A 14877-nucleotide genomic window follows, 5' to 3' on the forward strand; every position below is an offset into this window, starting at 1 on the left:
AAAAAAAAAAAAAAAAAAAAGTTTTAAGATTTGCTCCTTTAGGCATTCACATATCTAATTGAAATAAAAACTGCTATATTAATTATCAAAAATCCAAAACACTTTTTTTTTTTTTTTTTTTTAGACAGAATCTCCCTCTGTCACCCAGGCTGTAGTACAATGGGGCAACGTTGGCTCACTGCAATCTGCCTCCTGGGCTCAATCCATCCTCCCACCTCAGCCTCCTGAGTAGCTGAGACTACAGGCACAAGCCAACACACCCAGCTAATTTCTGTATTTTTTGTAGAGACAGTCTCACCATATTGCCCAGGCTGGTCTTGAGCTCCTTGGCTCATCAGAGCCACCTACCTCAGCCTCCCAAAGTGCTGGGATTATACGCATGAGCCACTGCACCTGGCCATATTAACTCATATAATCACCACAACTTCCCTTTAAGGTAAATATTTTTATCTCCATTTTGCAGATGAGTAAACTGAGATGGCAAGTACTAAGCACCTTACTCAAGATCATACAACTAATAAAAGAAAAATTCATGGGGGGTGGGGAGTTGGGGAGAAATGCCAGATATAGGTGATGGGGCGGAAGGCAGCAAATGACACTGCCATGTGTATACCTATGACACTATCTTGCATGTTCTTCAAATGTACCCCAAAACCTAAAATGCAATAAAATAATTTTTTTTAAATGTTAAAAAAAAAAGAAAAATTCAAATCAAAATCGTTCCTTATTATTTCTTCAAATGAATTCATTTTTTAACTTCAATAGGTTTAACCTGAAATGAAATTTTATTACATTATTGTGTGTTATCACCTAATCTAAAAGAATGTTATTTTTACTTAAAAACTGTCATCTGCAGAAGATACAAAACTGAAGTCTTCTCTCTCTCTCTCTCTTTTCCTCCCTCCCTTCCTCCACCTCCTCTGTCAAAGGAGTTTGAACCAGAGCAACTCCATCTTGAAAGAAAGCTAGATAAAATAAGACTAAGACCTGCTGGGCTGCATTCCCATTAAGTTAATGCATTCCTAGTCACAGGATGAGACAGGAAGTTGGCACAAGATACAAGTCATAAAGACCTTGCTGATAAAACAGGTTGCAATAAAGAAGCCAGCCAAAGCCCACAAAAACCAAGATGGTAATGAGCGTGAACCCAGTTGTCCTCACTGCTACACTACCACCAATAACATGACAGTTTACAAATGCCATTGCAACATCAGAAAGTTACCCTATATAGTCTAAAATGGGGGCCGGGCACGGTGTCTCACACCCGTAAACCCAACATTTTGGGAGGCTGACATGGGTGGATCAGCTGAGGTCAGGAGTTCAAGACTAGCCTGGTCAACATGGTAAAACCCCATCTCTATTAAAAGTACAAAATGAGCTGGAAATGGTGGTGCACACCTGTAACCCCAGCTACTCAGGAGGTTGAGGCAGGAGAATCACTTGAACCCAGGAGGCAGAGTTTGCAGTGAGCTCAGATTGCGCCATTGCACACCAGCCTGGGCAACAAGAGTGAAACTCATCTCAAATAAATAAATAAGTAACATGGGGAGGAACTCTCAGTTCCAGAAACTGCCCACCCCTCCCCTGGAAAACTCATGAATAATCCACCCTTTGTATAGCATATAATCAAGAAATAACCATAAAGATGGGCAACTGGCAACCCTCAGGGCTGATCTGCCTATACAGTACCCATTCTTTTATTCCTTTCTTAATAAACTTGCCTTCACTTTACTCCATGGATTCATTTCAAATTACTTCTTGTGCAGGATCCAAGAACCCTCTCTTGGGGTCTGGATGGGGTCCCCTTTCTGGTAACACCTGTGCCTTTTCCTCTCCTGAAAAGGTAGATTTGCTAGTAAAAGAATATATTAAAGATTCCCTGACACTAAAATAATACTTTCTCCTCCACATAACCTTAATACCCACTGAATGTGACCTGCAAAGGGTCTGTCTCATTGTAGGATTCAAAGCCATTTAATGCCACAAGTGCAAACTGCTCCCAATGCCCTCACCCATCACAGGTGGTCCCACACTTCGGAAAACACTGCTTCATGCTGCATTAACAACCAGGGATGTCACAAATGCAGATTTATTTGCTAATAAATCAAGCTGCTTCTGTAGGTTTTTTACTTAATGAGAAATCATAGACATCAACGTAAAGGACTACTTTTAGGTTCAATCAATCATTGGTAAAATGATACAATGAGGAAAGCCCGGCTTGGCTGGCAGTTTCTGTGGAAAGGGACTGTGGTTTGGGCTGACCACAAGATCAACATCAGCCAAGAGTGTGACAGGGTTCTGAGAAGACAGAAGGAACGCTTAGGCTCATTCCGAACCCGTTAGGGATGGAACCAAGGGAAGGGAGATCCCGTCCTCACAGTGAGCCAAGCAGACCACACCAGGCGCTCAGGAAACTCAACTACTTAACACAGCATGTCCTTTTCAGAAAAAGCAATCAAGAATGATGAGTATCTGAAAATTAAGCCATTTGAGGAATATGATCACCCTATTTAAAATTGCAACCCAAGTCCCTCCAGCGATACCCCTTGCCCTGTTCTTTTTTTTTTTTTTCATAGAATTTTCACTTTCTAATATGCAACACGATTTGCTTTTACATGAATTTCTGCTCCCCACTCCATGGAAGACAAGGATTTTTTTTACAGCTGTATTCACTGATACACCCCTGGTGTGTAGAGCAATGACTGATACATATTAACACCAGAGAGCCAACTGTGTGCAACTCCTCCAAATACTAGCTTCAGTGAGTTTACATTGGTCACTTCATACTGGCCATGGTGGGAGCATTGACACAAAGAAAATTGGCAAACACTACAAATCAGTGCTCCCTGCCCAGAGCTGGTTCTCAGCCATTAACCAGCACTGATTACACTTGCTAAGAGAACTTGGGCCAACAAGAATATAGGAATGAAGGTAAAAGTGAGAGAGTATTTCAGATATTGAACGAGTACCATTGTTTCAATAGAAACTGGGTGGCCTCATTTGTCAGGAGCACAGGAGATGAAATCAATGTATTGCTTTTCCACTGGCCTCAACTGCTCTGTGAAGGCAGGAATCTCAACTGCATCTCTCAACATTGCCACAGTGGCAGGCAAGTAACTTTGAGCTGCTGTATTCAACTATCTCCTTTCAGCGAAAAGACTAAAAACTCTATAGTACATGTCAAACTACATTAAGTCTAATTCCCACGGTTCTAATCACTAGAGAAAATGGGTCAATGCCTTCTTTTAAATATGAAAGGTGTAGTTTCCCTTTTAAAACTTACCATTTTCGAATAAAAATGCAATCACATGAGAGCCATTATGTAAGGAAAACCATACCTTGCAGGATGCCCATTATTTCAGCCTCTAGACAAAATAATGAAATCTTTTCTGTACTTCAAAAGAACCCTGAAGATGACTGAAATAGTTTTAATTAAAGATGCAATTAGCATGAGTTTTCTGAGATACAATGATAATGGGTGGGCAGGACATAAGAGGTTATCATTGATGCTTTCAGTGTATTTAATGAAAAAAGCAGGCCTAGCACCACGGTGACTCACAGTTGTAATCCCACCAGTTTGGGAGGTCGTAGCAGGAGGGATTACCTAAGCTCAGGAGGTCAAGGCTTCAGTGAGCCATGATCCTGGCGATGCACCCCAGCCTGGGTGACAAAGGGAGACACCGTCTCAAAAAAAGAAAAAAAGAAATTAAAAAACCTGTGACAATAAAGCTGTAGAGCATCTGTCCCACAACCTATCTCTATACCTCATTCATCCTTTCTTCTCAATCTAACTCAAAATTCATTTCATATGTAGTATTTCTAAAATTGACAAAACCTCAGTCATCACAGAGGCAGGGATCAAGGATGATTTTTATGTCAAGAATTCAATGCGATCCACATAAGATGCTAGATAATTCTATCTTGAATAACTTGAGACTTTTTAATGCCTCAAAAGCCATGAAAGCTTAAAACTCCAACAAATTCCCACAAACAAAAGGGCCTCAAAGAGGAAATCAACCCAAATGGTAATAAATCAGGGTAAGAAGCTAAGTACACCAAAGGCCTGTAGAATGGAAATCGGGCTGGGCAGAAATCCTGGGGTCTAGTCTATTCTCTGACTTTTACTAAGAGTTATGAAACTTTGGGCAAGTCACTTAAACCAAGTTGCAGTTATCTTTATCAGTCAAAGAGGAAAATACTTTCCCTGTGTATCTCACAGCTTTCCTAGAAGTGCAAATCACATTAAAAATGATATCTGTATCTGAAAGAAAAACCAACATCTTCCCATTGTGTCTCAGCGTTTACTACTAATTTCCTCAAATAAGATGGAGACGTCTTCATCAAAATGTCCACCTGTGGTTGGGCCAGATGGCTCACACCTGTGGTTCCAGCACTTTGGGAGGCAGAGTTGGGTAGATCACTTTGTCAGATGTGTTTGAACCAGAGCAACTCAACCTTGAATAGGGCTGGGTAAAATGAGGCTGATACCTACAAGGCTGCATTCTCAGAAGGTTAGGCATTCTAAGTTAAAGGATCACATTGGTCAGCACAAGATACACGTCACAAAGACCTTGCTGATAAAACAGGTTGTGGTAAACAAGCAAGCCAAAATTTATCAAAACCAAGATGATGATGAAAATGACCTCTGGTCCTCCTAACTGCTCATTATATGCTAATTATAATGCATTAGAATGCTAAAAGACACTCCCACCAGCACCCTGACAGTGTACAAATGCCATGGCAACATCAGGAAGTTACCATATGCGGTCTAAAAAGGGAGGAATCCTCAGTTCTGGGAATTGCCCACCCCTTTCCTGGAAAATGCACAAATAATCCATCCCTTATTTGGCATATAATCAAGAAATAACCATAAAAATAGCCAAGGAGCAGCCCATGCTACTACTTTTTTGGTTGTTTTTTTTTTTGTTTTTTTGTTTTTTGTTTTTTTTTTTTTTGGAGACAAAGCCTCGCTCCTGTCACCCAGGCTAGAGCACAGTGGTGGATCTTAGCTCACGTTGGCTCACTACAACCTCTGCCTCCCAGGTTCAAGCGATTTTCCTGCCTCAGCCTCCCAAGTAGCTGAGACTACAGACGTGTGCCTCTGCCACCACACCTGGCTAATTGTATTTTTTAGTAGAAACGGGGTTTCGCTGTGTTAGCCAGGATGGTCTGGATCTCCTGACCTCGGGATCTGCCCGCCTTAGCCTCCCAAAGTGCTGGGATTACAGGCATGAGACACCATGACCAGCCCTCCATTGCTTTCTTAATAAACATGACTTCACTTTATAGATTCGCCTCTAAGTCTTGTGGGAGATCCAAGAACCCTTCCTTGGGGTATGTATCGAGACCCGTTTCTAGTAACAGCTTGAGCCCAGGAGTTTGAGACAAGCCTGGGCAACATGGAGAAACCCCGTGTCTATAAAAAATACAAACATTAGCCAGGTGTGGTGGCACGCACCTATAGTCCCAGCTACTTGGGAGGCTGAGGTAGGAGGATCCATCATTTGAGCCCAGAAGTCAAGGTTTCAGTGAGCTGAGATTGTGCCACTGCACTCCAGCCCAGGTGATAGAGCAAGACCTTGTCTCAACAAGAACAACAACAACAAAAATTCACTTGCATTCTTGTGTTCTCTTCAAGTTATATTACAGGGTAAAAAACAAATCAGCCATTATTCCTCTCCATGGAATATAATAACCTGCCATTACATGTAGACTTGAACCCAGTTCTGGGTTCATGTGAAACAAATCATTTGAAACACATACCTATATTGTACAATTGACTTTTCATTGCACTGTGACTAAAGTGTATATATATGCAAACTCATAAAAAAGCTTAATGACACTAAACTACATGTTTCAAAATACCTGCTCTCCATTGCAATACTATCACATTTTAAGATACTTTACTGAAACTTGGAGTTACCAAATAGTCCAGAAAATAAACTACAGAGATAAATCAAGAGATTGAAAATCCAAGACACTAGAAACGCGGAAAATTGTTATCAAGTTTTCTAACTTTTGTGGACACAGATGCTTACAAATATTTCAAAATATTTCATTAAATCATTTTATTTGTTAGGACAGAATGCCTTGAACCTGCATTTTCTTGATCTGATTTGTAGATTATTTTCTTGCTCATTTTCTCTCCCAATCAGCACAAAATAATGCAAAGAAGGTCTCTTTAGAGACCTGTGGATTAGGTAATTTTCAAATTACTTGAATCCCTTGAACCCAGGAGGCTGGGGCTGCAGTAGGCTGAAATTGCACCACTGCACTCCAGCCTAAGAGACAGAGTGAGACTTCATTTTAAAAACCAAAAATAAAAAGGAAAGATTAGGTAATATGTTTTCTAAAACTGGCACTGTCCCATAGCAGATAACTTTGATGTATGTGTCTTTCCCTCAGGTTTCTTCTTTGGAACACAATCCCCTTCAGCATTCCCACCACCCCCAACATACATATACTATCAACAGGAATAAGCTCTGGGCAGCCCTTGAGTTCTACCCACCCGAGCAATGGCTGACTTCGTTAGGCATGGGCACCTACTTGAAGCTCTACCTATGAAATTCTCTTTCAAGGAAGCTGGACCACAGAAACTCTGTGACTAAAGCCATCGTATAATAAGAGGGCCAATGGGGCTTCCAAATTCCACCTTGCAGATGGAAAATCAAAGAAAACCTATCTAGAAAAAAGCATAAACAGAGGGAAGAAGACCCTTCATGAGGCCCTCTCCATCCTTCCCCTTGGGTTGCATGAGACTTTGCCTTCTCTAGATAATACATTCTCCTTTCTGCTTAGGCTATTAATTGCAACCAAAGCTGATTTATAATTATATTTAAATAAAGTATGATGCTACACTATCCTATACCAGACTACATTTACTTAACAGTTCTATCTTTTCAAAGTTTAAATCTTGATATGATAGAGGAAACAATACCATCTACCTCTAGGCAGCACCTAACCAAAAGCTCCATTGAAAATTAAGCATTCAGGGAAGTTTATGATTATACTTGTTTCAATAAGCATTTTAAGGGTATACGGCTGAAATAATAAGTGTATATGGCTAAAAGAACATTTTCCAGGACTAAACTCATTATTAGTCCACTTGAAGACAAAAACCATATCCTATCCTTGGAGTCCACAGAGAATGCAAAATGACTGAAGTGTAGCGGCCTAAGACAATAAGCATTTATTATCTCACAGAGTTTCTACAAGTCAGGGACACTTTAGTTTGTGGCTCATTATCTCATGTCAACATATTGGTCAGGGCTGCATTCATCTGAAGGCTTGACTGGGACTAAGGGATCTGCTTCTAAAATGGTCACTAATATGGCTGCTGACAAGAGACCCTGGTTCCTCACCACATGGACATTTCCCAATGGTTGCATTGCTTGTCTGTCCTCATAATATAGCAGCTAGCCTACCCCCCAGTGACAGATCCAAGAAAGCAAGGCAGAAGCCACAATTCTGTTATGACCTAGCCTTGGGAGTAATACTGTGTCATTTCTACCACATACCATTGGCTTGAATGTCAGTCCTATTTAGCTTGGGAGGGGTCTATACAAGGCCATGAATATATGGAGGTGAAAATTATTGGGAGGAGGGGAGGGGTCTTGGAGGTTAGCTATAATTGGCTAGATTAGGATATATACTCATTGAAACTCCTAAATTATACTAAGTATAGTATTTGGAGTAAAAGAAGAAAGCCATCTTAGATAAGCCTGTTTTATTAATTGTTTATCATAGTATGTATGCACAGTGGAAAATAAATGGAGTATAAACATATCCCTATTCCATCAAAATGATGAATCTAGGTTAGACACCAAGATACGCACAGGAATAATTAGAGGGCGATTAGCGTAATGAACTGATTCTTTTGTTTTTTAATACATTTCACCAAATTTTTTTTTAAGATAGCAACAGATCTTGCTATGTTGCCCAGGCTGGTCTTAAACTCCTGGCCTCCACAGATCCTCCTGTCTCAGCCTCCCAAAATGCTGGCATTATAGGGATGATTCTAAATACAATAGAGGTTCAGAAAAAGAAGAAATAAAAAATAGGTTTGATGAAGCAGCAAAAAGTCTTTCTGTGTTCTTTACAAATAAAGGCTTAGCTTAAGGTGGCATCTTTAACCATGTATTTTATAGACTACAGGTACACTTTTTCCAAACATCCATTTGATGTTAGCAAGTGATTTAACAGGACTAATGGTGCAGTACATCTAAGAAAAAGGCTCACAACTAATTATAAAACCAAGTCCCTCCCCTCCTACATTGGGCTAGATGCCAGATTGTGGGCTAAGAAGAAAATGTTTGGTTTTTTTTTACAGGGGAGATTGTGGGGTGATATTACAAAGGGGAACATTGAAATCCTCTTGTGAGCAAATATCAGTAAGTAATCTGCACCAATTTTATCTGTATTCCACAAGTATTTATTTAATCCTACATATAATAAGCCACTGTGCTAGGTACAAACACAGTAAGAACAAGACAGATACCAGACCCGCCTTTCTACAGTATGTAGTTTATCAGGAAAGCCAAAAACAAAAACAAAAAATAAACATTCCGGTAAAGGAATGATTAGTGCTATTATGACAAGGAAAGCATAGGGAGCTATTAGATCACAGAAGAGAGATTACAGTTCCCCAAAGCTAGGGTGTCTGGAAAGGAAGAACACCCTTAGTAAATGACATCGAAGATAAAAATCTAAACTATGTATAGTAGTCAGCTAGAAAAAAAAACAGGCAAGAAAGAATATCTCAGGTGGAGAGAAACACATATTTTCAGGCAAAAAGCTGGAGAACAAGGTAATTTTAAAGAACTGAAAGAGGTTCAGTGACTACAATGTTGAATAAAAGGCCGCATGTGGAAAGATAAGAATGGTTTTGTAGATTGAATTCTCTGCAGCAAACTCCACCAAGAGGTAGAGGCCAGCCATGGTGGTTCACTTTGGGAGGCCAAGTTGGGTACGAGTTCATGACCAGCCTGGGCAAAAAAGTGAGAATCTATCTATCTCTACCAAAAAAAAATTTTTTTAATTAGCTGAGTGTGGTGGCGTATGCCTGTGGACTTAGCTACTTGGGAGGCTGCGATGGAAGGATCCCTTGAGCCCAGGAGGTTGAGGCTGCAGTGAACCACGACCGTGCCACTGTACTCCAGACTGGGCAGTAGACAGAGATTTTGTAAAAAAAAAAAAAAAAAAAAAAAAAAAAGAGGTAGAGTCTACTATCTTATCCTCTGAATTCTGGCTGGCCTGGAACTTGATTTGACCAAGAAAATGTGGTAAAGGTGACACTGTATGAGCTCGAAAGCAAGGGCCTCAAGATGCCTTGCCACCGCCACCTTCCCTCTTTTGAAATGCTGCCCTGAAACTGCAAGTAAGGAAGCCAATCTAGCCTACTGCAGGAAAATAAATCATTGTGGAAGAGACACCAAGGTGCCTCAGAGGACAGTCAATACCAAGGCCAAACATGTGAAGGAAGTCACATTGGAACTTCCAGCTCAGCCACCACCCAGGTCAACTCGGCAGATGAGTGAGCCCAGGTGAAACGAGACTGAGAACTATCTGGCCAACTCACAAAATAATGAGCAATAACCAATCATTGTATTTTTGTTTTGTTTTGTTTTGTTTTAAAGCTACTAAGCTTGGGGGCTTTGTTAGGCAGCAGAGAGAAGCCAGAACACAAAGGACCAGGTTAAAGGCTTTGACCGACCTTCATCCTAAAATCAATGGAGAGCAATGGAAGGGTTTTAAGAACAGAGTAACATAATCCATCAGTACCAGAGACACAGTACCTAGGCCAACAAACCTCCCAAGGCCCTAGAAATATCAGGAATATGGTGGGAGGAAGGGAACTGCCTGCAAAATACAGAGAAACAGCAGAATCAGAATCCCTAAGTATAATCCACAGCAAGTCAACTGCAAATCAAAAATTCCTATGTAGTGACCAGGTACAATGGCTCACTTCTGTAATCCCAGCACTTTGGGAGGCCGAGGTGGACAGATCACCTGAAGGTAAGGGTTTCAGACCAGCCTGGCCAACAAGACAAAACCCCGTCTCTACTAAAAACACAAAAATTAGCCAGGCATGGTGGCGGGCACCTGTAATCCCAGCTACTCAGGAGGCTGAGACATGAGAATGGCTTGAACCAGGAAGCAGAGGTTGCAGTGAGCCAAGATCACACAACTGCACTCCAGTCTAAGTAACAGAGCGAAACTCTCAAAAAAAAAAAAAAAAATCCGATGTAGATATATATATTTCATCAGGAAAGTGGGTATTAATTTTAATATATTAGTTATGGAGGAGGGCAATCTCCAAATATCTTGTACCTTCAAAGTCTCATGTGCGCCTGTGTGCGTGTGCGTGCGTGCGTGCGTGTGTGTGTGTGTGTGTGTGTGTAGACAGAGTCTCACTCTGTCATCCAGGCTCGAGGACAGTGGTACAATCACAGCTCAATGCAATCTAAAACTCGGGCTCAAGCCATCCTCCCACCGCAGCCTCCTGAGTAGCTGGGACTACAGGTGTGTGAGCCACTGAGCTCAGCTTCCAACTGTTGTTGTTATTGTTGTTAATTTCTACCTAATTTTCTCCACAGACAGTATCTCCTCCTGATGACTAACAATTTTGTACAGCTTACTAAAAGCAAAGCCTACACCATACCCACTGTAACAGTAAGAGAATCTCATCAGTGAAGTAAATTAGCAATAGACAAGGAAGCCTATATTCCGAAATATAAATTCCAACAGCAAGTTATTACTGTTTGAGATTTCGAAGAGCTGTCAAAAGAATGGCTGCCTGAAAAACACCTTAAAAACTCTTGCAACCTATTTGCAGACCTCAGCCAGCCCCTCCCTGTCACTTCTCCCTTGCCCTTTTCCCTCAGATTTCTAGCACTTGCTAGTTTTGTCTGTTTTGAATAGCAATGCTCAGTGTTCAGCTAAGGAAATCCTCTCCTTCCCCAGCTGGCTCACCAGGAAATTGTTTAGAAGTCAGCTTTTTCCTGGAGGTGGTCCGCAGGCCGACGGGGAAAGAAAGAGACTGTGTCAGGGGCTGAGAGTACTCCCCTGGTGAGCTAGTTTGTGGATGATGGTCTAACCACATGGCCACCGGCAGCCTCTGCAGTGTGAAGCCATAGGGTACATGTGTGTTTGCTAGGCGGCTTGCTTTGGATAAGCCACAACTGGCTATGCCTAACCTGCTAAATAGAATCTGTAAGCCACAACTTTTATTTTGTGGGGTTTTTTATAGTTGCAACTTAATTAACTTCTGACAAGCAGAAGAGCCACGGCAGACAGTAATGTTTAACATCAAAAAAAAGGAAAAGAGATAAATAATGAAATTACACCAAATTAAGTAAGATTTTGCCTAAGGGACATTGTTCTGTTAGATGATTAATCTAGCCCAAATAAGTATAAATCAGGCTATCATTCCTTTTCTTGCAAAATTAAATATGGCATTTATTTTTTTAATGTACTTTTCTAAAAAAGAAAAAATCATCAGAATCAAAAGAATGTGGACCTAGTAATACTCTATTGGGAAATAAATGACCAGATACCTTGACCTTAAAAAGTATATTCCATGTTATATGTCAATATGATCATTCTTCCTATCAAATCCAAATGCATACAAGGAAGACAAACTTCAAGCTACTAAGAACATTCTTCAATTATCTAAGCTACAAATAAAAATAGAGCTTTCATGAGAAATAAAGAATTAGATCAGTGGATAGAAACAGTTTCTTTCAATTTAACTAAAATGTTACTTGGGGGAAAATTTTGAAGTGTGCTTTAATATTATATTCAATAAATTAATATAAATATATTAAATTAATATAAATAAAGGTCTTTAAGAACCTTTAACAACAAGCTCTGTTCTCACTAAGAACCTTTAATAACAAGCTCTGTTCTCACTTACCTGTTCAAGGCGATTTGAGTACTATTAATATTTGCAGGCTAGAGATGGACAAGATGACCAACCTCTGAAGGTCCCCTTCCATCTTATGAGGACTTTGTTAAAAATGACAACCTCCCTACTAGCCAATAGACTTGACACTTTTTTTTTCTGCATTGAGACAGGACAATTTAAAGCCTAGAATAAAATAAATTAAAATCAAGTATCAAGCATGCACCTCTTTGAATGAAAGCTTCTCATAATAAACCTAGGCGGGACATCCTAATTATCTAAGGTCTGAAGATGTTCTTTGGTGTAATAATGACATAAGATTTATTTATAGTTTTCCTGAGAGTCATTAAACATTTCCTGCAATGAGACCACATCATTGAAATCATTTTATTGTGATAGGCTGGCAGAGCACAAAGGGAAACAGTCCTCAAAGACAAAAGAACAAGGTTCTGGCGGGTGTCTTTGTAGCAGAGGGCAGTGCATATTTTTTTAGTGAGGATGCAACCATTGTAGGTAAACAGCAGGAACTCTCTTCTGATGCTATATCCTGTACTGTTTAACTCATTAATTTAGAAGACCCTCAGTCACTAGAATAAAACACTAGCACTCATAATTCGTTTGCGCCCCATCCTAAAATCAATTTATTATATTGCTAAAGAAAAACACATAAACCAGTTTACATTGACTTTAAACTAACATGGATTATGAATTAAATGGGCTACTAAGTCATCAAGAAAATACATTCTTTTGAATTTATTGTGGCCCTACAGTTGTACATGAAGAGTTTTTCTTTTTATTTCCCTTTTTTAAAAAAATGTCTTTTATATCTCCTGCAGGTTTCCACATTTCTATTCCTATGGGCAGGAAGACTAATACAGCCAAATGTCTTCATTATTAAAAAATATGCAAACTACATTTTACCAGCAAGATCACTATTTCATAGTCTTTCATGTTTACACTGCAGGGGGTAAAATCAATAACTCAATGTGAACTCCGCACAAATCACAAACAGCTAAATGTAGATGATGATGGTGGACCTTTAATTACTCATAAACAGACTGAATAATGAAAAGTATCCCAAAGAAACACTGTCAAATAGCACTAACGGTTCATTTTCTAACTTGGGAAAAATATGTCAATGGTGATAGTGAAATTATGGGCCCATCTAAATCATGAAGTATGAGTGTCACAGCCTCTGTAAAATACCAACTCCTACTTCTCCAACTCAGACAGGCCCTCTCATCTTCCCTGAATGTGTCATCTGCATTTAAAACCCAGTAAGAAAGGAAAGGGGAATTGATTTGGGGAATAAAAGGACATAAGCAGTCATGGTATCAAGTCTCATGAGGGTTTGAGTCTAACAAGGTTTGGAGAGCAAAGCTGACATTCCTCATCTTATTTGAACATTAGCAAGCACATTGTGGCCACTTGATAAATGTTATTCATAATATTACTAAGTTTCTGGATTGTTTCACAATCCCTGCAGATCAAGGAAGAATAAGAGAAGGAATAATCATTAAGTGACTAAAATGAAAAAAAAACAAAGAAGAATCTTGAAACATGAATGTGGCAGAGGCTGCAAGTTACCTAATTGTTGTCGGCCCTCCCTCTTTAATCCTTAGAAATAGAATTTCTACATCACTGGCAACCATGCGCCAAGAGCTGGGCTACACCGTCCTTTCGGAGGGAAAGCAGCAAAGCACTAGAATAACACCCAGGGGAGGGTTCTCCAAACCCCCCTACCTCTTATTCCAAGCAAAGCAGAGAGCACTTAGGGAAGGCAATACTAGAACGGTTGCTCAAAAAATTTACTCTGTACACCACACTTCCACAACAAACTTGGGGTGTTTTAGTCCATTCAGGTTGCTATAATGAAATATCATAATAAGGTCACTTACGAGTAACCTAATCTAATAAACAATAAATTTATTTCTCAGAGCACTGGAGGCTGAAGTCCAAGATCAGGGTTCTAGTATGGTCAGGTTCTACTGAGGATCCTCTTCTGGGATGTAGACTGCCATCTTCTCTTGAACTTCCGAACTCAGGTAATCCGCCTGCCTCGGCCTTCCAGAGTACTGGGATTACAGGCATGAGCCACCGTGCCCAGCCAACGGCCATCTTCTCATTGTATCCTCATGTGGCAGAAAAGAAAGTAAGTAAACTCTCTGCGGTCTCTTTTATAAGATCACTAATCCCATTCAAGAAAGCTCCACCTCTATGATCCAAATACTTTCCAGAGGTGCCAACAGTCCCACCTCTTAACACCATCACATTAAGGGTTAGGATTTCAACACATAAACTTTGGGGAGATTCACATTCAGTCTATAACATGGGTCCCATTACTATTCTACTGAGATTGTTTCCTTGACTTTAATATTGGTAACATTTTGAATTTTATTGAACTATTATAGAAATAAAATAAATGTCAGCAAAGTGCCTATCAGACTGCACAACCCAGAGACAACCCACAAGGTATTACCCATGATTTAGTTTGTTCATAGCATGTTTCAATGGAAGATCTCTCAAGTCCCCACAAACCCCAAACCTTAAACCATCCCCACTTATTCCTAAATTCAACAATGAAAGAAACTCTAAGAGGTACTATAGTTTTCCTGGCAACGGACACCATCTGTCACCTCTTCCCTCCACTGTCCCCACCCCTAAAATTTATAATTTGAAATGAAACAGTATTCAAGAAAAAAACTGTAAATGGAATCAAGGTACAAAGAATTAGAATTACATTGCTCCTAGTAAAAATGAAGACAGGGGCCAGGCACATATGCTTACACCTGTAATCCCAGCACTTTGGGAGACCTAGACAAGCAGAAGAAGGTCAGGAGTTCAAGACCAGCCTGACCAACATGGTGAAACCCTGTCTCTACTAAAAATACAAAAATTAGCCAGGCATGGTGGCACAAGCCTGTAATCTCAGCTACTCAGGAGGCTGGGGCAGTTCAATGGCTTGAACCTGGAAG

At 40.1% G+C, this 14877-nt stretch overlaps 1 protein-coding gene and 1 long non-coding RNA gene across 26 annotated transcripts in view; both read right to left on the reverse strand.

Moving 5' to 3' along the window:
- Window positions 1-14877, reverse strand: part of MAGI1 (membrane associated guanylate kinase, WW and PDZ domain containing 1) — a 677285-nt gene that overhangs the window by 564916 nt on the left and 97492 nt on the right. The gene's annotated exons all lie outside the window — the stretch shown is intronic.
- LOC116559199 lies at window positions 11469-14749 on the reverse strand. Its single transcript, XR_004272372.1, has 2 exons — window positions 11886-14749; window positions 11469-11853 (listed from the first exon to the last, which is right to left on the reverse strand). It is a non-coding gene; the product is annotated as an uncharacterized LOC116559199 (long non-coding RNA).

The sequence above is a fragment of the Sapajus apella genome, unplaced genomic scaffold (genome assembly GCF_009761245.1).
Source record: "Sapajus apella isolate SASKATOON/1434 unplaced genomic scaffold, GSC_monkey_1.0 scaffold23, whole genome shotgun sequence".
In the NCBI taxonomy this organism is placed as follows: domain Eukaryota; kingdom Metazoa; phylum Chordata; class Mammalia; order Primates; family Cebidae; genus Sapajus; species Sapajus apella.